Source organism: Corvus moneduloides, chromosome 3 (genome assembly GCF_009650955.1).
Source record: "Corvus moneduloides isolate bCorMon1 chromosome 3, bCorMon1.pri, whole genome shotgun sequence".
NCBI lineage: Eukaryota > Metazoa > Chordata > Aves > Passeriformes > Corvidae > Corvus > Corvus moneduloides.
In genome coordinates, this window is record NC_045478.1 from 112,480,073 (window position 1) to 112,501,822 (window position 21,750).

Consider the following 21,750-nt stretch of genomic DNA (forward strand, 5'->3'; position numbering starts at 1 on the left):
TGACTATCAGGCAGGATAACAAATACATCACTGTCATCTCTTTAATGCTATATCTTATTGCAAAGAAATGGAGGTTAAGGACCAAATATCCACCCTTTGCATAGTGTAGTAAACTTTTTTGAGAGTTCCCTTCTTAAACCACAGTAAGTTCTGTCTTTTCACTTTCAACAGGCAAGTATTAGGCATCAGCATCTGGCTATGCTAGCCAATGCTAAAAATAGACTTTCCCCATAGATAGCAGTCTAAGTAAACTGTCTGTTCATGGAAAGATGATAATGTAAGAAGAATATAAGTAACAACATCTTTGTGGGTTGTTACTTCAAGAACAGTGTTTCACCACCATATTATGTTTATTTGGGCAAGTGTTTTCACTTTTGTGGGATGAATCACTTATTTTGCAACCAATACTACGTATGTTTTGGTCTGTTTATTTTGCATGTATGTACAAAGGCAAGGGGTGGAAATGAATGGGCTAAACTCTAGATTTTCTTAGAATGATCCTGAGTAAAATCCAGTGTACCTTTTAAAAATTCTATTTCAAAAGGCCTGTTAAAGCCTTACCTCGTTCCCAAAGTATATGCTCAGGTGGCATTGTCAAAGCAGAAGTATTAATGCTGTCACTAGTATTCTCATCTGATTTATGCCCCTTCTTCACACACTGAAGTATTTAGAGATACACCTTTATTGTTTTGAGTTCAAAATTTTTGAAATTACGTATATGATGCTTTATAGTTGCCTCAGCATTAGAGCCTGACATACACCAATCTCTCATTTTCATCATCTTTGTTTCTCTATTCCTAAACTTAGCTTCCCCTGGAGAGCCTCTGGGAGCAAGAAAAATTGGAAAGTTGCCCTGACTCTCATTCTGCCCTGACATACGTGTTGGTATGCTTCAGAGCAGCCTAGAGGCAGCTTCGACAAATAACATCTGGCAGATTGCCTCTAAGACTTGCATTTATCCTGCTGAACTTTAGGCACACACACTGATGCATCTTTGGTAGGAGCCCATCACTTTGTTTCCTCTCTAGGCAAGAAGGAAAGGCATCCAAAATGGACATCCTTGAGGCACACGGGATTTGGTTTTCTTTATAAATTAATCTCATGAAAGAAAAGAGAAACAAAGTTATGATGTGAACTCTGGATCAAATAGAAATGGGAGAGCAGCTTTACCATTTCTCCTTTTTGTAAGTTAGCCATTAGGAAACCTAGCCATTAACCCACCGGCATCGGCATTTTTATAACAGATTGATGGGTGCCACTGGATTTTACTGCCCAGTGTCAAAGAGTTATTCATAGGCCAGCATTTAGAAAATTCAAAAATAGTTTGTCTCTGTTTTGTATTTCTTCTCTGCTGGTCTGTGAAGTTACTGTACTGAAGAGTTGCCTCATACTACTGCATGACAGTACAATTCTTAATAAATCCCACCTGACTGAAATGAATTAGGTCTGGGAATATGTGTTCCAGATTATTAACCAGCACCTTTGCAAGTAACTTACCATCCACATTTATTAAAGATATTGGGTGATAATTTGTGCAGTGTTCTGGATCTCTCTCTGGTCTAAGAATTATGGTAATTAGTGCTCTGAGAGAAGATGTACTCGTATGTTTCTCAGGGTGCAGAGAATAGCATATCATTACACTCCTTTTAGATTTGAGATGGATAACTCCCAGACTATTTCTATTTTTTAACCTTGGCCAGCTGTGAATGGATGGAGGCTCAGAACAGGTCAGGAGAGCTGTGCTCCATCTCCAGCTTTGCCAGCACTGGACACTGTGCTGCTTGCTTTGACCTGGCCCCTCATTTTCAGTTGCAAATGAGAATAAAGATCTGTTAAGGCTGGGCTTCAATTTCAGTAGGCACTTGCCCAAGAGGAAACACTATTCATGAACTCCATGGAATAAAAGGTACCTGCATCTTTGGTGCATGGTGCCAGGCGAGGATGTGATGATGGTTCAGATGGCTGTAAAGTGAGAGGCCATTCCAGAGGGAAGGTTCACAGAGGAATTCTGTCTGAGAGTGATACAAGTAACAATGCTGCTGCCATAGAGTGACCATTCTACAAAGTCTTTTAAGACCTTCTTAAAAGATGAAGAAAAGGGCAGAAGACAGTAAACCACCATCTGCATTCGGAGTCATCAGAAAGCCGGTCTTCAAATTCTAGGAGATAATTTAGGGAAGAAGAAAATTATTAACTCCTCCAGGAACTTAATTAGTAAATTAAATTCTTTAAATGGACTTTTGCTTCCCAGGAATTCACTTCCTCAGAATTGTGCCTGTGGCAGTCCCAAGTAATCAGTCTGCCAGAATTACCCAAAACAAAATACCTAATAATAATAATACTCAAATCTCTGAGTTTCAAGAGACTTTAGAGACCTGAGCCACACTGATCCTGCAAGGTTATCTGAAAATCTCTGGCCATTACTCTGCTGGGACACGATGTCTTGATATCACTTTCCTGGAAGAGAAAGTAATCTACGTTGCCATGTCTTTATTTCTATGTGTAGTCCTGCAGACACATAAAGGACTGTGATAACAGTACTCTCAACTGTTTCCTTCACCCGTCTGTGAAACTCCTCCTTGACTTATTTGAAAGCTAGTTGTTAAACAATGCAATAATTTCCATAGTGCTATTTTGGGGGATGAAAAAAGCCCCCAACTTTTCCCTTCAGCATCATATTCCTGCTTGACTTTCATCAAAGAGTTAAACAGCCAAGGGCTTTTAGCATCTCATTTCACTTACACACACAGGCCATTATAACCTGCATAAACAAGGATGACAAGTTGAGATTAATGAAGGTCCCAAAGTGACAGAACAATTTAATTGTCAGAAATCATAGGAGGTGAACTTTGCCAGTGTATTTATATAAGACTGCCATAGTCTGAAAACTTCCCTAATTGATTATGACCAATAAGTAATAACACTGGGAGCAGTTTTCTGGGGTACAAATAAGAAATGACCCAAAACAGTTAATAGTGGTTTTAAGATTCATAACATAAGAATATTAGATTGATAAAATAAATGACCAATAACACTCTGAAAATAATTGTAGTGTTTACACTTAAAAGTACAGCAGAGAAAACTGCAGCTCTGACAAAAGTCAAATGAAATGGGCTAGCTTTTGAAAAATGAATTGCAACAGTCAGGCAGGGAGTGATACGAGTACAGCAGAGGCAAGCAGGATCCCTATAGATGTGAGGTGCAATGCTGTTTGTTCTCTCTCTCCTTTAGACACTTTAAAACTTATTTTTTTAAAAAATACTAAAATTATTGTGTCTTTTTTTTCAAGAGGAATAAAACCAGTGCTGTGTAAGCAAACACACACACACACACACATACACACACACACACATCACTGATAGTAATTAAAGGGGGGCAAGCCTTTCACTTCTAACCTTTGAAAGAGTCACCAGGTAATTCAAAGCTCAGAGATACAATGCACAGCTCTTTGTATTTTTGAATTCCACAGGCTTACTCAGTTGTTGCCTAAATATTGCCTTTGGAGCTCACCACCTCAACTGGAAGCCTGTTCAACCTGTTCCTTTGCCTTACTATGATCATATCTCCTTATTTTTTACTTCCACTTAGTCTTACATTCCACTTATCTCTTCTAGTCAGGCTTCTCCAATGATCCCAAGCAAATCATCAAGCTAATTTGAATGATAACTCTTAGAGAGCTGCAATAACCTCTCTTTTATGTTTTTTTTCCTTCTTTTTTTTTTTTCTTTTTTTTTTTTTTCCCAGAAGGTAAGAAACTCACTGTGCTGGCAGTATTACCCCTTCTAAATATAAAGAATATCTCTTCATTCCAGTAATATTTTACTTAAATGGCTGCCAGGGATGGCTGTATAATTGATCTTGCCTTTGAGCAGGAGAACAGAATATATGGCCTATGGAGTTTCCTTCCAGTCTTACATTTCAGTGATTCTCTGATGATAAATGCAAAAGGCAGCACTTAATGCATTTCACTCATATCACCTTGTAACTGTCCCTCCACGTGACTAAATCAGGCTCATTGCACCATCTTACCCTCTCAGTTACAACAGCACGTGTCATCCTAGCTATTCCAAACTTCTCCCCATACACAAAACCAAACAGGATACTGTAGACCAAGCTCTGTCTCAGTATCCATGTGCTGTTCCCGTTAGATCAAAGGGAAAGGTAAATATAGCTGAGGCAGAAATTGTCTCCATATGTCATTTGCAGCCTAACTGGAGCTTTATACAATGTTACTTACTGTCACCAGCAATCTTTGAGAACAATCCCAATTTCCACAGGATCTTCCCCTTGTCATTCTTTTCAAAATCTTAGGAAAAGGTTTTATTTTTTTTTTCCCAGGAATTTTTGTAAGCATCTAGTCTACACTTCTTTTCAACAAGTTTGAAACCTTCAGTCCCAAATGTATTGCACGCGTTTTGAGTCCAGAAGGAAAGTACCCACATTTCAATTTAGATTAGCTAGACACCTCTAGATGAAAGCTGAGGTCTGACTAACTTTCCTTACAGCTGCTTTGAGCAGGGTATACACAGCACTAAGGGCAAACTCTTCTGGCTCAAGTTCAGCTTCTCCTTGACAAATACATTATCTGCAAGACTTTTAGCAGAGACTCTTGTTTTTGAAAATGGCCAGACAAATAGTTTGTGTAAACCTCTTTCAGACAGTAGATAACTTCTAGTTGCTGCTTGGCATATGGATTATGAGAAAAGAATATTCAAAATTCATGAGGTCTTGGCTGGTCCCTGGTGTATCTAATTCTTTGATCAGATAAATATAATTACTTCAAAAAAGAAGTATGTGTCCTGAAGGATTGGGAAAATGAATTCAAAATGTCCTTTCACAACCAGTTAAGGTTATTTACAGAGAGGCTGAGCTTCTGCAACCATTTTCCCCCTAAAATTTGTTGTGTTTTTATTTACAATGAGAAGAGAAAGGAGCACAAATCTAGCAGCAGAGGGTTAACAGGTTTTGGGGAAGGCCCATATCAAACTCCACTTGAGCCACGTGTACTTTCAAGACTTTTAGGATCATTAAAATCCTCAATGATAACAAAACCAGAGCTCCTTAACCCTCTTACATCATCTCCCGTTGGAAGGTTGGGAGCCCGACGCACAGTGGGGTTAGGAAGGACAAGCTACAAACATCATGCTTTGGCTCTGTCACTTTTACTTGATAAGTCCAAAACAGTGCACTTTGACAGGCCCTTTATATGCAAGCTTGAAAAATAACCTATTTAGCATTCCCCAGCCCTAGCACATGATTTCACTGGGAAACTATGCAAAAGATACTTTGGAAATAAATATGCACAAGAAATTACAACTCTGTCTGAATGACCCCCTACCTTGGAATGTCTAGAACTGTGAGAATTATAAGGTCAGGAAATATGTACAGGCCTAGTGCCTCAAAAAGTTACTATTCCTTATTAGGAATCTGCACAGACATGGAAGCAGGAGTTGTATAAACTAAAAGGAAGATTTTTTTCCTGTCGCTTACATGCCTAGTCCTTGACCTATCCCATTTATAGTTTCCTTTAAGATACTATGCATTGCAAGTTCATTTGTTTCCTAGTAGTCCTCCAGCAGTGAGATTCAGCTGCAGCCAATACTGCAGACAGAGCGGGGCTATGTAAGCAGAAGCTTGAGATTTATATGCCTGTAAAATCACAGGTATTCATTTATCACTGCTAACAATTTTGAGCCCTGACTCTACAATTTCCAGGTAAAAGGTATCCTTACTCTCTGTCTGAAAATCTTAAATGCAGACATATAGAACTGTTTAGTCTGCTTTACTATAAATAGGAGGTAATATGTTATTTCAAACAAAAAGCATACCATAAACTACATACTTAATTTTGACAGATTGTGCTTTCCTATATATGGTATGGTCCCGCTGTGCTTTCATGGATCAAGCTCCCATTGACTTCAGCTGTCTCTCCTAACAGTGCAATTCCAAACATTGCCTTTTGTTATATTTCACACCTTTCAGGTTTTTTCATGATACTTTTCTCTGCATAAAAGCACTGTATTCTGCAATATCCAATTGTAGGCTTGCACAGGCAGCACAAAAGCCTCTTAAGAACTGAAAAGTGCTTGCAAGAAGAAATTCTCTCAATTTCTTTTCCTCTCTCCCTACCACTCAAATAGTTAGACAAACCGTTCTCAAAATTAAGTAGAATACTAGTGCTTCAGATCACCCTCAAAATCTGCAAAAGGAAAGAACTGCTTTTACATTGTAGATAACCTTTCAGCCAACATTCCTCTTGGTATCCCCCCAGTTTGCAGTTAAATTGCACTGTGTGTTTATTCTTCTAGGGAACAGGCTCATTATATGATTTAAAAGTGTTAGTGTACACAGCACTGACATGTCCATTACATCCATACACGCTGACACGCAGATTAGAGAGAAGTTCAGGTTACCCAATTAAGAATTTGAGCTGCATTTTGGAAGCGGAGAAGAGGGAGGGAGCTCTGGTTGGAGTATTTCAGTCTACACACTGACAAAAACACTGTCTGTTTGCAGAATATTGGTCCATCAGGCCCAAACAGAGGCAATCAGAAGGAGAGTGGGACTGAGGAGAAAGACTCTAGCCCAAATATAAATAAAAAATGCTGGCTCCTAGTTTAGCCTCTGAGAATCAAAAAAACTAGGACTGAAAAGAGGAGACATAGCTTGTCCTCCTGCCAGTGTGGAAGTGTGGTCTGCAGGATGGTTCAGCCTGCCTTGTCCCTGCATTTCACAGCCACTTTATATCCTGCCTCCTTGCTCGCAGCAGGACTCCTGCTTTAGGCCAAACAGGCCCTTGCCACAAATATAAATTTAAAATTAAAAAATCCCAACCAGCAAACAAACCCTGCTATAGCCAGGCATATGGCCCAGCCAGCACTTATTTTCTCAGTGCTTCACAGCTGTGGGGTTGGGGCAGATTTTGCCACACAAGCCCTTTTGCTTTGTAAGCCTAACATTGGTTATCAGAGATTGTCGGCTTTAATTAAAATAAACTAAAAATAGTGTAAGAGGTTTTCTGAGCCTTTAATTAAGCTGAAAACCTAAGTATTATAGCTGCCAAAGATGTCCAGTGACTTAGAACATGAAGATTGAAAACAAAAATCTCCTGAGGAGAGATTAAGGCTTTTGTCTTTGACATGGCCCTTGCAAGGGGCTCAAGGCACAATTATGAATGCTATGGGCTGGCAGTGTTGCTCAGCACAAGTAGAAATAACTCACATGCTGGGGGACAGCAGCACACCTTTCTGGTGCTTCGAGACTTCCCCTTTTTTCCCTGGTATGGTCCATGCCAGGAATCATTTCAGGTTACCAGGAGTTCCTTCCCTGACTTCAATCAGAACAGAATTGAACCTTAAGCAGTTGTCAGAGGAGGACACAGATAAAGGCAGCTCTAGCCGCTTCCATTTTATTTAAAGATGTTGTTACGTGCTTTGACAGTTCAGCCCTGCACATTTAAACATTTGGTTACTGTAGCTTTAGTGAAAGTGATTCGCTCTAGCAATACAAATCTCTGGTTACCAAACATTTACTTTATGCTCTCAAAAAGATAATCTAACAACATCCAGAGTTTTCTGTTTCCAAATAAAATGAATTCATGGTATTCCCTCATGCTATTGTTACAGACTGTACAGCTAAATTTAACTTGTTTATCTCTTGCTGATCTTTCAAATAAAGTTCATTATTATATCAGGTATGTTCATGGTTAGCAATGATTGCTTAATATTAAACACCCTTTGCCAATAAAGCTCCATATATAATTGACCATTAAAATCTTGGTTACAGCTGCTCCAATAATAAAAGCTATAATTCAAATCACATTCAGATTTCCAAGATAACCCCTTTGGCCCCACTCACAGAGAAAGTAGGACTTTGTAACTGTCCTAAGGACCAGAGCAAGACCATTTCTGATCGAAAGACTGCAGAACTGTTCATCTGTTTTAATTGCTGTCTCCTTTGGGAAGTAGGGGACTGGACTTTCAGTGCTTTCAGGCATATTTCTAGTTGGTCAAATTCTTCATAAATCCAGATGAGCTTCTTAATAGAGACACTTAACTGAAAAACCTATTCCACTTTTTTTTTTTTTAACTTCCTGAAATGTTTTATAACAATATTTTTTCTAATATTTTTCCTAATATCAATAGTTATGAAATGAACTTTGAAGAGGATAAAATACGTATATATACAGGTAGCCTAGGGAGGTTGTGAGTGTCCCAACCCTGGCAGTGTTCAAAGCCGGGTTAGATAAGCCTTGAGCAATCTTCTCCAGTGGGAGGTATCTCTGCACATGTCAGGAGAGTTGGGACTGGATGATCTTTAAGGTCCATTCCAACCCCTTAATATTTTATTATTCTATAGCAATTATTGTAATATAATAATATTTAAATTATATAACAATATTTTATTATTAATAAGCCCCAATGGTTGTATGAATTTTGAGACTTGCTCTATTCCTTCTGATGTTCTTTTTATTTTTTCTCCCATCTATCCCCAACTTGAAAAAACTTTTGGTAAAATCTATTCATACATATTTGAGTTTGGAGCAGATGATGGGATTCAGATAAAAGTGATAAAACCTTCTTTTCTTGTGACTTTATCAGATTGCTGACCAAAGAGATCACCTTGCTTGGGCATAATGTGGCACAGTGAAGACTTAATAAGTCATTACCAAGAACATTGAGATTACATGTTAAAAATTGCAGTGGTTTAAAAAACCAAAATAGTAAATTTAGAAGTTAATTTGCGGCATGGGTTTCGGTTTTTGCACCACATAAGGAGCAAATGATAACTTAAACTGTAGATCAGCTGCAGACTCATAAAATAATGCAGAAAGACATGCCTTTTTACCCATCAGAGCAAAGCAGGTCCTAATTAGCTGTGCCTAGATCCTTCATTAGAAACCTGGACCTCTTGTTACCAAAACCTGGAACTGTAATCCTGCAAGCCACAGGACACACTCCTTCCCTGGAATGGAAAGAGGTTTAATCTATGATCATTCTCACAGCTGATACAGGTGCAACTCCACATGTTACTCTTTTATGTAAAGTACATCACAACATCTCTCCTTACTCTTAAGGAGCTGCATAAGTATGTGTTAAAAATAGCTAAAAATTTACCATGTGGAAGAGACTAATAATCCCACTCTAAGCAGCCAGGCTGCCTTGTGGCAGATTAGGTGGAGATCTGTAAGCAGTGACATAGAATTGACCTTGCTCTGGATCTATCACCATGTCAACCAAATATTCTCAGATATACACCCCACAAAAATAAATTCAAGTTAACCATAAACTGCATAAAGAAATCTAACATAGTATTCTGCTCCAGTCCTCCATTTACCTCCCCCCTCCAAATAGTCATCTTAAAGATACCAACAGGAACAGGCAACTACCACAGCACAAAGGAAGGTATTTTCCCTGGTAATACAACCTTACAATAAACCATTCCAACCAAACTTTGGCAGAATGAGATGTATGGAGTAGACTCTTGTCTTGACTCAGTCAAATTCCCAATTTTCGTAATATTAACATTACAAAGGACTAGCAGTTGAACTCTTCTTTCTCTCTTTAAATAAAGAACGCACATAAGGAAACTAAACACACTACATTCTTAAAGGAATAGAAATATACATAATTAAGTGAGAAGAGGAAATGAATAAAATTCCTACCAGAAGACCAGTTCACTGTCCACAGGACTTCAGCTACAGGCCAATATTTCAGCTAGCATACACCAGTGTTACTCCAGGCATTTCTACCACACTGCTCTAGTTCACACCCTCCTAGGAACTCAACTGTTGCACAGGAGCCTGCAATTAAGGGTAGGCATTCTTGATGACTGGAGGGTTTCTTACTCATCAGGATGACCATTGGGTCATCCTGAAATATTCCAGGAAAGTATTTCTGGCATCTGAGATCCCCTCTTTTCTCCTCCTTGTCTAGTGTTGATCCCACTGTGGCTGGCTGAAACTTTGTTTCCTCTTAATTCACCTGTTGAGCCCCTGCCTTAGGGGATTAACAGGGGAGGCTGTGTCACTGGTACTCAGCAGAAAAGAGATACTGCCAGTTTTGGAATCGCTCCACACTGGGTGCAGTGATTTAGGAAAGACTTGCTGTTATGCAGTTATTTTGCAATTGCACCCTTATGCTCATCTCCTGTGTTCAAGTGAGTGAACACCACTGTTTTGCTTCTGAGCTTTCTCGCTTTTTAAATTTAGGCCCAAAATCTTCGTTGAGAAAGCAGTTGGGTGTTTCCATACAGAAATAAAACCCATTCATTTCTATGAGGGTGATGTACCAGGCTAAATAAAAATAATACTATGTGGCACTTCAGAGTGAAAGTGAACTTGGGGTAATTCAAAACAGTTACCTACAGAGTGCTGACCTACAGAGGACCCACCCCTCTCCTGCACCTTGGTACACAAATTAAGCAGGACAGTAGTGGGTTTGGTAGCACCCATCTCATCGCATCATTACAAAGTGCTTTACAAGTCACCTCTGCTATTGTGCCAGGTTCAGCATTTCTGTTGTCATACATTCCTTGCTGAATATGCACAAGGAAAGGTGTGCATCCTTGTGCACCCTGGGACGCCAAAAGGTCACTCAGGCTTCCCTCACATGTCTGCGGTGAGGACTTTAACTTCATGTGGTGAGCTCTGAAGAGCCTGACAAAGCATCTTTATTCTGTGGCAGGTCTGAACCTCTCACCATAATAAATGACCCTCTTCTTCCCCTCCTCATCTAATAAGTGACACATGATGTATGTTTAATGTAATACAGGGCTCGCCCTCATTGCATCTCCTTCATTCGACAGCTTCTCCTATCTGGCACCAAAGCCTGATTAAATATTAACATGGGGTGGGGTCCTATTATTTCCTGACTTCCAAGATCCATTGGTAAAATTGAGATCTAGCTGCTAAAAATTTCTGACACAACATAATTTGTATTGAACCCCCTTTCCATGCCAGAGTGCCAGTGTTAATAAATCAGGCTGTTCACATTGAATAAATCTATTTAAATACTTATAAAATATTAAAGATGCATTTGGGAAAAGCCTCTAAGGTGATTGTTGCACCCATGCACCTCACAGTAACTAATTTATTAAAGAGTTTGCAAACCTGGGAAGGAAGGGAAAGAAAAATGGTTTCATAAACCAAGAGCAGAAGCCAATTTTTCAGCTCAGATGATGAAAGGAAGCATGCATTTCTAATCAAAAAGACAGATACGCCTTTTCTCTCCCACCATTCCCTCAACAGCAAAGTGCCTTTTCATCATCAACAACACTCCATTCCTAATGTCTGCTGAGGCCTTTCTGCACCTTCTCCATACACTAGTAATGTACACACAGCATCCCTTTGAAACAAGAGCCCATTAGCCGTGGCAGACTACGTTTTCACATGAAGTCCTTCCGTTGGTAGTCATCAGCAGAGTGCTAAATCATCCCAACTGGGCATGCTCACATCATGGCACTGGGATAAACACATATTTAGAGCCACAGAATGAAAATTGCTTTTCTAATCACTTTCTTGAAGGTTTGGGTTTTTTTAGGAAGGTCATAAAACTGCACAGAGAACATCTAGCTCTCCTCTCATCACCCCCTTCTCCTCTCCCTTAAATACAGACTTTTTAACAAATCCAGTTTTGCTTACACACGGTCATCTGTAATTTTAGACCTTCACCACCAGCCAGTCCCCTTTAAGAAGATTACATAGTAATGTGACATACAATTTGCCCCACAATAAGAAACAAGCTGAGCATGCCCTGTAAGAAGGGATTTATGTGATTGTTTTCCTTCCAGTGGGTGTGGTGAGGGATATAGAAACTGTCAGCAAGAGCAGCAAAGTGGGGTGATACTTCACAATAGCTACCTGAGTAATGCAAGAGAGATTAAGCCTAATGAGGACTGCCATTTCAGGAGGCAATTAATTTTCAGGCTGTTGTAAAAGCTCTGTTGACATTTCTCAGCAGATATTTTGCTTCTCAGTAAGGGTTTAAAGAGCTTTGTTCAATAGAGGCTGTGGTGCTGCTGCCTTTCTTTGGGCTAGGTCTAAGGGGTTTCCCCCTAGAAAAGCTCATTTCTCTGACATGCAAGTAAGCTTCTGTGCATTTTGTCAATGCTGACTTCTAAATCTTCACCTGAGAGCCCATCTCTTGACAGCTGCTTTTCCATAAGCACCTGATTCAGTATCCTGATGCAGCTGGGGAGACCAAAAATTAAGCAAACAAACTGTAAGCCTCCAACCCTATTTGGGCAAGGGTGTGCTTGTATGACCCTTTTCCCAGACACTTTCTTTTTAACCCCAGCAGGCACCTAGGAGCACAATGGGCTATACCTAGGCATGGGAACTCCGTTAAACTCCAGCTATGCCATGTGTGGGCAAAATGCTTTTCTGCACGCTCAAGCTGTCCTCCAAGCCAGTAACGAATTTTACCACAAACCATGGTGGTTTGTGATGATGGTTCCAGGTCCACAAAGAAAAACTCTGACCCATGCTTATCAAAAATGCCGGAATTCCTTTTTGTTTTGGTGACAATAATATCCCATTCAAGCTCTACAGCAACAGACTAAGATCCCTAAAATTATTTGGCCAACATGGGCTGAGGCATGTTTCAAGAAGGTGCCTAAAAGGAGCTGCCTAAGCAAGTTGCTGGGCATCTCAGTGAATCCAGAGACATGAAATGAGGGCACTAAACTTTGGAAAAGGTTTTCTGCTACAGTGAGGCCAGTAGGAAATTCCAGATCATGGTACCTGGCTGTACACATTCCCGGAAGTGGCTGGCCTTGATGCTGTGTTCAATTTATTACCAGTGACAAATTGCCTTTCAAAAAGCAGCTGCTTTGTAGGAATATACAATTGTTTGTGTACAGAGACTGAAGGATGAAAGGGTTAATTATCCAACAAACTCAGGCAGAAGGAGAAAAAAGTTTAAAGCCCAGGGAGGTTATCATTGCCTTTTGCACAGGCTGGTTTTAATCACTTTCTTGTACCTCTCCCTGACTTCATTTATCAAACCTTCACATAAAAGTTGCAAAGTGAGGTTATTCAGCGGATACATCCATTCATCTCAGATGATTGACCAGCGTGGTTTGCAGTACAAGCCAACCTGGGCGATGGCATTCCTCTTGTTTTCATTGCACAGCCTGCTTTCATTTTATGCTGTAATTCTGTTTTCACAAAACCATAACCAAGCAGGCTGCAGATCCCAGGTTCCAGATTTATTTACAAACACCCCTGACCAGCCCCCCCTGCCTTCTCCTGTTATCTGCTTTATGCTTGCTTTGGATCTTACCGCCAGGAGTCTGGGGTGGATTAGCTCAAGATAGGAAACTAGATCCATCTAACCAAGGGATGTAATCAACCCATGCTTCCACCCCCGCTCCTCATCCTCTGCATAAATCCAGGTCCTGCTTACACACAAACATTTCACGGGAAGTGCTGTTTGATATTTTGTGACTTTGCTGGAGTGGTGTCGACCTCAGGCAGAAGTAACAGAAGTGCTGGTCTTAATGACAGAAGTAGGTAAGCTGCTGTACCAGGCAATTCAGGAGATGAATGAAGAGGGCATGTATTTCTGAGGCTTTTCTGGACCTGAGGATCACCATTTCTGCACCTCCACCGGATGGGCCATTAAGGTGAATGAGGCAAATTATAGATACTTTTATTAATCAAGGAGAATATATATGAGTGAAGAGCAAGAAGAGAGCAACTGGTCTAACCCTCTCTGTATTAATGCAAATAAGACTGTGCTGGAATTTCATCCACTGGTAAGCCTTCAAAGCTGATCACTAGGAAAAATATGATAAAAACCTTTTTCCTGCCTTTTGTGGGAGTAAAACCACCAGAATCTGGATCCTACTGATTACTAAACAGCTGATTCACATATAATATTAAAGGTTGGGGGTTTTTGTGCAGCTCAGGAACTTCAGCTGGGGTAAATCAGCATACTGATGGCACTGAGTCAGTTCACACCACTCCATTTCAAAACTTGAAACAAATATTTCAGTATACTTCCCTTGGAAAATGTACATCTAGTGAGAAAACCCAGCCAGTGATTATGTAGAGTTCCTGTCGGCACTGCTCATCTGTAGTCACTTTCTAGGTGAAAAGCCTTTCAGATTAAAGTAGCATTTCCATCCAAACAACCTGGACCAGTTTGAGTGAAAAAGGGGAAGGGCAATGGTGCAGAATAGCTGACCAGCTCTTTGTTCTATTTAAAACATTCCAGTAAGTTTTCAACCACAGAATATGGAAACAGAACTGATCACAGGGAAAATGCAATTAAAATACCTTCCTGCATTTTGCAGCCACAAAATCATTGGCAAATCACTGTAATCTGGCTTTGCTGAAGTGGAGGGCATGAGTCAATGCACCAGGAAAGAGTTTTAGCTAAGTACTTTTCAAGCTAATAACCTTGCTCAGGGACAGTTCATATCCTTTTCTACCTTCCCTCATTGACACTGGGATCCATGAGTAAATTCTCTTACTGTTCTTCACTTCTACTGTGGTGCTGAAACCTTGAAGAGACTCAGATCAGTGACTGTGTATGTCAGTTCAGGTGCAGCAAACAAAAATTGAAGTTTCAGGTTGATTGAGATTCTGCCACCATTTTTTTTTTTTACCTTTAGGTGGTTTTTTTGTGTGCCTTAATAGAGGAATGGTTTTGTAGATTACAAATTAACTTTGAGCAAGAACAGCAAGAAAATCCATCCAACCTGAAGCAAGCAGAGCCTTCAGGCAAGTGTTTGTGGGCTTTCTTTAGAAGCGCTCCCTGGACACATAAACAGAGGTCATTAGTGGTGAATTGTGTATCACTGCTGCTATCCTGTTGATAGCATGCTTGTCTTCTATCTTCTTTGTCCGAGTCCAATTCGAACTGGAATTCAGACAGAAGTAATAACCACAGAGGGATTCTCTTTCATTTTTTCATCTCCTTCCAAATTCCTTGCTTGCAAAGGTAGTTCATAGATCACACCAGATCACACCTTTGACAAAAGTTTTCACTATTGCTTGTGCCTGGACTGAGATCAGTCTTCCCGAGAATATTCTTTTGTGTGTGTGTGTATTGAAGTTGAATATTAAAGATAAAAGAGCTTTTGGTTATTTCTCATCAAAGAGTTGAACATTCCCTGAACCCTCAGCGACCTTTTAGGTGATGCTTTGGAGAGTCTAAAATCTTTGACCAAGCCAAGGCTCAAGATGATGGATGTTAATAGCATTAGATGCTGAGAAAGCCCATGATGGGGTGGAGTGGAATTATTTGATAACAGTTTTAATACAATTATGAATTGGAATAACTTTTCAGGCAGATTTTTCTCTATGTGACCTATAGCAGATGTCAGGATTAATGTAGACAAGTGCAAAGTTTTGCTCTTTTCTGGAAATATTTATAACACGGACATTTTATCTAAAAGCTAATTAACAGGTTTTTAGCAGGAAGATTACTAAGGCTGCCATCCTGCTGACATGATCATACTTTGTTATTACAAATGTAAATTGAAACTTTGCCTTCCAGGATAGATGAGAAAAAGGTTTTGCTGAGTAGTGTTTGAGACAACAAATGTTGGGACAGAAAAGTAATGAAGAAATGGATGAATAAAATTAAAACTTGGCAAGATAGAAAAAAAATGGTTTTTTTCTCTAAATTTTTGAAAGACACATTCTCCACATGTAAGGAAATGAATCATTAGAGAGTAAACCTGACATTATCCCTGTATTGAATCTGAAGAATGAAGCAGGATTCATTCGGGGCTGCTTTTTCTTTGAGGATGGCAAAGATTAGCTGATTTATGTGAGAAATTTTAAGAGATTTTCTTCCCCTAAGATTTCACCAGATTCCCTTGTTTCAGGATAAACCATGTTTTGTGGGCTTTTTCTTTGGTTTTCTTTTCTTATTCCATTAAGTGGCATTATAAAATCAAACTTCTAGAGGATATTCTAAAAAATTCAGAAGTCTGTCAGTTCATCATTATAATCAGTGTAACCTCTTTGCTGCTTATATCAGTGTATTAGCCCATTTTATCTCCATATTTTTTTTTAAAATTAGAAAGGAAAATGAAAAGAGCCCTATTTGAACTTCACCCTGTGATGCAATATTTCTTTGTTTGTACTCCAAAATTTTATAGGTCTTCCGTGGTATTGTGCCTTATTGAAAACTCATGCTTTATTTGCTGTTCATTATTATCTTTTCAATATTTCTGCTTCTTAAGATTCCTCATCCTCTTTAACATTTGTTTCAAATGATTTACTTTCTGCAAAGTTATGCACTTGCATATATGCCTTTTTGAAGGCAAGTGGCATAGTGCTATTATCTATCAAGTTTTGTAATTCTCTTGGTCTTTCTCATGAGCTGTGTGTTATCCAAGAGAGATGTTTGCAAAGTATATTAGTTGAGAGTCTGTAGATCTCAAATATCTGGCATGCATGGATGATGCAAACAGCCTTAGAGACAGGAGAAGGTGGGCTTGAACTTTCATTTACTCGTGAAACAGTAAAAATTAATAAATGGATGAGGAAAACAATCTGTTCTAAACACATACGATACTCTGCTAAAGTTAATCCTAAAACACAATGCTGCTGTATTTTTAATGCACTTGCAAAGTTTCATCTGCAAATTTCATTAATGTACTCCTGTAGATCTAGGATGGCTTCTCCTCAGGAGTCTCTACTTTCTGGATCATAAAGTTGTCTTCACTATAATTTAGGAACCTCTGCGATGATGCATGTTCAGCTGTATTTGTTACTCAACAGATGTCTGGGTAGTTAAATTCCTTCATGAGCCTTTATCAGTACTTCTATTCTGGGATTCCCAACTGGTTCAAGATGTATCTCTCCTAGCCGGCAGTGCTGCTGAGAGATCAATATGTACAGCTTGGGTCAGGCTGGTTCAGTGTGGAGCTGGACTGGCTGGTTGCCCTGACCACCACCAGTCTTGCTGCTCAACTTGACTGTGTAGGTTCTGGAGTCAACGCCTTGTTGGCTCGTGCTCGAGAAGGACCAACTTATAGGGGCAGCTGGGGATGGGTCCCACATTCATAATTCTTGAGACCATCTGCTGCAGTAACTGTCACTGCTCTTCCTGCGGGGCTGCCGCCTGGGCTTGCTGCTTGCACATAAATTTTGACAACACCTGCTGCTCTCGCTATTCCTTCATATATTATATCCACAACAGAAGCTCAAAACCAGGCGCTGCTTGCACTTCATTTAAACAGCCACCTCCCCGACGTAACGCGCTGATTCCAAAGCTGCCCCTTTTGGTTTGGTTTCAATAAAACAGGCGTGATAACGAGTTAACAATGCTGAGGGTGAACATCTCTTCAGACCTATCCCAGGTTCTTCAGCCGTCCCAGCTACTCTTTGCACTCCGCAGGTCATCTCTTGTCTTGGAGAACCACTCATCCCTGCCTTGGCCACTGGTTCCAAGGACTCAGCAGGATGCATTTAACCTTCTGCCAGGAGGATCAACACCCAATAGCAGTGTGGGCAAGTTTTGAGTAAATGATACCAGACTGCTCTATTCCCTTAGGCTACTTCCTTGCACTACATACTAAGGAGCTTTCCCTAGAGCTGTATAGAGAATAAGATAATAATCTGATTTGCAACTAGAAGTTCTTAATCTATACCACTATGATTCATTATTAATGAATATTCAATCTACTACTGCGTATTTGTGAAAACACTCTTAAACTCTCAGGGTTTAAAGGATTTTAGCCTGAATGATATTCACCAAGGAATTTACATGTTGTCATTCTGCCATCTAGAAGTGTTTGTCATTCAGAGATCAGAAAAAATACCAGCCATTTTTTAGTTTTCTGGGCAATCAGAAGTGAATAAACACAGTCAAAATAAATGCTTTTTTTTGAATAATGAAAAGCAATTGTTCTCCTGCATTGGGCATGTAAGTATTAAATTTACAGGCATCAGAATTGGTTTGCAAATTGTTACTTATTAAAATGAGGATTATATTTCCACCTCCCACCAAAGGCATAGATAAACTCTGCTGTAATTTCAGCTCATCCTGTTCTGCACTGTACTAACTGGCAAAGTTTCTCCTCTGGCACCGGAATATTTGACTGTATTATAAGCAGTTTTTACTTCATCTGAAGCCAAAGTGCTTCCTTCTCCTGATGAAAATGGGCAAGAAAGGAAGGAGATGAGATAGTATCGCTTCAATACCAGTTTGGGGGTTTTTGTTCCTCTGTTAATTTTTCTTCCCAGTCATTTAGATTACGCTGATAAAAGACAGGATGGGTTTCAGGACACTACTTGCCATTTAAAAAGAAAATAAAATGCAACCAAAAAGCATTGCTTCTTCCTTTTCAACAACTGAACTGATCTTCTTTGCCTACACCCCTCACCAAGCATCTGACTTCTTATGGCTAGCTAGCAAACATAAAGTAAAACACCTGTTTACCAGACACAGAGCTATGCGTCTGCCATTGCCAATCCATCTGTGGAACATAAACATAACTTTCACCAGCTGCTTCTTTTAGCATGGGCTGGTAATGGAAGCCATTATAGAGCATATCAACAACATACTTTCCTAATAATCATGGGCCAGAGCATCACAGGGTGTAAATTGGCAGAGCCTCACAGAAGGTGATACTGATTTACACCATCAGAGGATCTCACCCCACTGTCTTTGTTTCCTTCACACTCTTCTCCTTTTAGCACCCTTACTTTCCTAGTTTCCAGGTTTTTTCTGGGTTTTTTTCCATTATATTTTACTAATGAGGCAACATGTTGAGAAACAATTCCTGGGCCAGGCTCAAGCAATAATGGATAATTACCTTGGGTACATACAGACTCAATATTAACGACTCTAAGAAAACCTCTGAAGATTCAGAGGTGTTATAGTGCAAAGACTCCAACTGGATTTGGGCCAAATGCCCCATTCATATAAACATGCTCAACTCTATTGACTTCAGGAGAACTATACCTGCTTTTGTTTGTGCAAACATGCTGAAGGTGATTCACAAAATCATGCCCAACCACGTCCGCTCTCTTTAGATTTAAATTGAGCTTGAAATCTCACAGTGCAAACAGCAGATTCCTTTTTGTCTCACATGAAGGCTAGTGTGTTACGACTATAATTAAATTGCTGATAGATGCCCTTATCTCTCAGGCTACTCCAGGATGCAGTAATGAGGCTCTGCTCTTCACAAACATCATCATACCTCTTTCCTTGTGTGACATCATTTAGGCAGGTCAGGATCTTGATGGTGACACAAGACAACATTCATCCTATGACCAGGCTGTTCATTTTCCTTTCAGTGAGAAGGGCAGAAAGGCCTCAGGACTTTTTGACTCTTCATTTTCCAGTTAGAAGACAACCTGAAACTCAGAAATGAAATTCCATTAGTATGTGAAGCTCTAAAATGGAAAAACTTGTATATCTTTAGAGATGTCAAATATGGGGACACCCATCCTGTTGAGCTCAGCCCAGAAATGGTAACAATGCCTGAGACTTATCCATTGGAATTCACTTTCCTCTTGGTAATTTTGTAACATACACTGAGTAGTGCTGTCCAGGACTCCTGCAATTGCAAAAATCAATGCTTACCTCTAATATATTCCAACTTAAAGTGTGCAACCTTATTTAAAATGCACTGCTAGAGCATATATTTTCATGTATCGTTATGTCTAAATGCATGATAACCAGGTTGAAAATCAAATTAGCTATGTTAAGGTGAATATTACAATGTGACTACTACCTGCTGTGCCATGAATGAATCTTGTAAACACAATCAAATCTCTTTCCTTCTCTCTCATACACAGAGACACATGCATGCCCTTGCACAAGAAAAGAGATTCTTCACCTTCTGCCATCATATTGTCACAGCAGCTCATGTTTATTGTGAATGACATCTTCAGCTACAACTCAGCATGAGCTTCTGGTATGCTGGAGTTGAACATCCTACCAGGAAAATCAGCAGTGACATTAAAGTTGTTTCATGAATAATGAAAAAATAGATTTACTGTAGGTACACAAAATGCTTTGTTTAACTAAAAGCATTTGCAGAGAAATTCCAGGTCTCTGAGGGCAGATACTATTTTATTAACTGTGGATAGAGAACTTATTTAGATGGAGCTGTTTTCATTATATTCGTAATTTTCTCAATTATACAAATGAGAGAGCATGTGATGAGTTCTATTAGCAGGATACAGACTTCTCTTTAGAAAACTCTAAACTCTTAGAAAATCACAAAACAGCAAATCCTTGATGCTGGCAGCTACGAGTCTTTCAGCCACTTACATTCTGTGTAAGGTTTACAAGTGTCTCCCAAGTCCAAATTTGTGTAAGAACAGTTTTAATCATTTATAGGGGCAAGAAGGCTTCAGAGACAGTAATGCAATTACATAAGTGTATAATGCAAAAGAGAATTCAATTTTCTCAATGCCATACAAGGTAAGCTTATTCCTGGACCCCAGCAAAAGACACTCAAAACATGACTGCACCGTGTCCAGAGTTTTGCTGGCTGAACCCATGTGTGCTCCTGCCAGCCCTCAGAAAGTTCATAATCACAAAATTCAGGGAGAAGAAACAAGCCTACTTTGAATTATGGGGTTATGGTGACCAGAGTTTTATATAAACGTTGTTTGCAGTGGAAATGCTATATTTTGTCCTGTTAAGGACTGAGCAAACACACTTTTTACACAGCAGTAATGTGTCAGGCAAAAGGGAAAACTTTCAATGATTTCAGGCTTTGAGCTAGACTGAAACTTGTGATCCTAAAATGTAACAGCTTTTAATGAAACACAAATATACTTGGTTCCAGAAGTGGAAAAGAGTCTCGTTAACAACCCTTAAAAAAAAAAAAAAAAAAAAAAAAGCTGTTATTCCTCATTCCTTGGAATGTTTTATCCATATTCATAGAAAGAACCCTGAGCAATGTTCCCAAGCGCCAAAAAGTATGAAAACTAATACCAAACACATTGTCAATATCCTACTAACTATTAGTCATGAACTTATCAGCATGGAAATACTTATTCTCAGTAGAATTTTCTGAATGGCAACATGGCAATCATAAATAATCAACTTCATAAGTAGTGCAACTTTAAGTACAAGCTTAAAATTAGTGATTTAAAAGACCCATCTTCTCTCTCAAGGAGGGTGAATAGATTTGGTTTCTACCTTTCAGTGAGGTGAAAGGCACAAAATTGGTCTTTTCCATAAACCTAGGTCATCAATTTTTTATATCGACTAGTATATTTTATGACTTCTTTCTTGTGAGTTCAAGTTGCCTGTATTTCCTATTCATAGAGAAGTGCTCATTTCCTGTTTAAAAAAACACATGTATTTACTCTTATTCATTTAACAACATTCTAAATGGCAGTAACAAAAAACAATAAACAGAAATAATCCACCTAATTAGTGCCTGTACACAAAGCCTTTACTCATTCTTTGTCTTTAAGCAAGACAGAAAACTAAGAGCATTTTATTTTTCTTTTTGCCATGTGCCAATGCTTGAAGCAAAAAAAAATAAGGAGATAAGTCTAAGGTATTCTAGCTCTTTTGACTCCCACTACTGTCAGGTGGGCTTAGGCAGGTGGTTCAGAGCTTCGCCTTACCAGCTGCAAGGATAAATCATGATCCAAGAGAGGGCCAACATTTAGATTTGTCATGTGGGAAGAGCTGCATCAGGCATCCCCTGACATACAGGCAAAAGAATTACAAATAAGCAAATGTATGAGCAAGTAAATCCCATGAACTATTGGGGAATGTGTCAGTCAATAGCAATGCAAGCTGTATTTCTATC

The 21,750-nt window shown here is 39.4% G+C and overlaps 1 long non-coding RNA gene across 5 annotated transcripts in view; it reads right to left on the bottom strand.

The window, feature by feature from the left end:
• The window catches only part of LOC116441548, a 159,024-nt gene that overhangs the window by 43,408 nt on the left and 93,866 nt on the right, over positions 1–21,750 (bottom strand). For all 5 annotated transcript variants that reach the window (XR_004239136.1, XR_004239139.1, XR_004239137.1 and 2 more), the window contains exon 6: positions 19,168–19,324. This is a non-coding gene — a long non-coding RNA (uncharacterized LOC116441548). The remainder of the gene's footprint in view (positions 1–19,167; positions 19,325–21,750) is intronic.